Source organism: Dipodomys merriami, unplaced genomic scaffold (genome assembly GCF_024711535.1).
Source record: "Dipodomys merriami isolate MVZ:Mamm:240054 unplaced genomic scaffold, mDipMer1.0.p SCAF_9, whole genome shotgun sequence".
Classification (NCBI taxonomy): domain Eukaryota; kingdom Metazoa; phylum Chordata; class Mammalia; order Rodentia; family Heteromyidae; genus Dipodomys; species Dipodomys merriami.
In genome coordinates, this window is record NW_027206512.1 from 10,883,928 (window position 1) to 10,885,892 (window position 1,965).

Below are 1,965 nucleotides of genomic sequence, written 5' to 3' on the forward strand. Positions count from 1 at the left end.
CATAAGCAGAAAAAGCAAGAAGTGGCGCTATGGCTTGAGTGGTAGAGCACTAGCTTTGAGCTGAAGAGCTGAGGGACAGCACGCAGGCCCAGAGTTCAGCCCCCACAACCAAAAAAAAACAAAACGGAAAAAAAACACACAGTTCAAAGCCAGCCCAGGCAGGAAAGCCTGTGAAACCCTTATCTCTAATTAACTGCCCCCCAAAAAGCCAAAGTGGAGCTGTGGCTCAAGTGGTAGAGCATTAACCTAGAGCACAAAAGCTCAGAGACGGCACCCAGGTCCTGAGTTCAAGCCCCAAGACAACACATACACACACACACACACACACACACACACACACACACACACACACACAAATGCATATGCATACACATATACACTATATAGTTTGTTTTCTTGATTTTTTTTTTGTTGGTGTGGGGGCTGAACTCTAGGCTTGGACACTGTCCCTCAGTTCTTCAGCTCAAGGCTAGAGCTCTACCACTTGAGCCACAGCACCACTTCCCGGATTCTTCTGTTTATGTTATGTTGAGGAATCAAACCCAAGGCCACACGCATGCGAGACAAGCGCTCTATCACTGAGCCACCTTCCCAGTTTTCTAGAAGTACCCAAATAGTGATGTGCTTATTTCGCTGGGTCAGGTAACCAAAAAGTGCTATCAAGAGAGAAAAAGCCAAAAAGCAGAAAAAGCCAAAGTGGCAGCTGAAGAGCTGAGGGACAGCGCCCAGGCCCAGAGTTCAGCCCCCATGATGGCAAAGAGGGGGGGAGGAGGAGGGGGGGGAGGAGGAGGGGGGGGAGGAGGAGGAGGAGGGGGGGGAGGAGGAGGAGGAGGGGGGGAGGAGGAGGAGGGGGGGGAGGAGGAGGACGACGACGACTGTCGACCAGGCATCTGTGGCTCAGACCTGTAATTCCAGCTATTCAGGAGACTGAGATCTGAGGATCATAGTTCAAAGCCAGCCCAGGTAGGAAAGTCAGTAGCTCTTATCTCCAATTAACCACCAGAATATGAAAAATGGCACTGTGGCTCAAAATGGTAAAGCACTATCTTTGAGCTCTTTTGCTCAAGGATAGTGCTCAGGCCCTGAGTTCAAGCTCAATAACTGATTTAAAAAATAAATAAAGTCAGGCTGGGAATGTGGCTTAGCAGTAGAGTGTTGCCTAGCATACATGAAGCCCTGGGTTCAACTCCTCAGTACCACATAAACAGAAAAAGCAGAAAGTGGCGCTGTGGCTGATGTGGTAGAGCACTAGCCTTGAGCACAGAGAGGCTCAAGGACAGTGCCCATGCCCTGAGTTAAGCTCCGAGACTGACAAAAAAAAGTAAGAAGGCCAGTTGCCAGTGTCTCATACCTATAACTCTATTTACAGAGGAGGCTGAGGTCTAAGGATTAGGATTCAAATCCATCCAGGCAGAAAAGCTTGTGAGACTCTTTTTTTTATTGTGAAAATACTGTACAGAGGGATTATAATTACATGGGCAAGATAATGAGTACATTTCTTAAAAATATGGAATGCTTCACAAATTTGTGTGTCATCCTTGCACAGGGGCCATGCTAATCTTCTTATCTCTGTTTAACCACCAAAAAGCCTGAAGTAGAGCTGTGGCTCAAGTGGTAAAAAGAACCTTGAGCAAAAAAGCTAAAGCACAACATCTAGGTACCAAGTTCAAGCCCAGTATACACACACACACACACACACACACACACACACACACACACACACACACACACACACACACACACACACACACACACACACACACACACACACACACACACACACACACACACACACACACAAATTGTATAAGAAGCCTGATTTGGTTGTGTTCCTATAGCCTGAACTGCTATAGGAAATAGATGCCTGTTTTCCAGTGGTTTATTAACATAATGAAAGTTTAACTCTTAATCATATAGAGACACTCCTTACAAGCGAGTCTTCTCAGCTAGTAGCTCCATTGTCAT

At 46.6% G+C, this 1,965-nt stretch overlaps 1 pseudogene; it reads right to left on the bottom strand.

The window, feature by feature from the left end:
• Positions 1–1,501: 1,501 nt before the first annotated feature.
• On the bottom strand, positions 1,502–1,602 carry LOC138821128 (U6 spliceosomal RNA; annotated as a pseudogene).
• Positions 1,603–1,965: the final 363 nt, after the last annotated feature.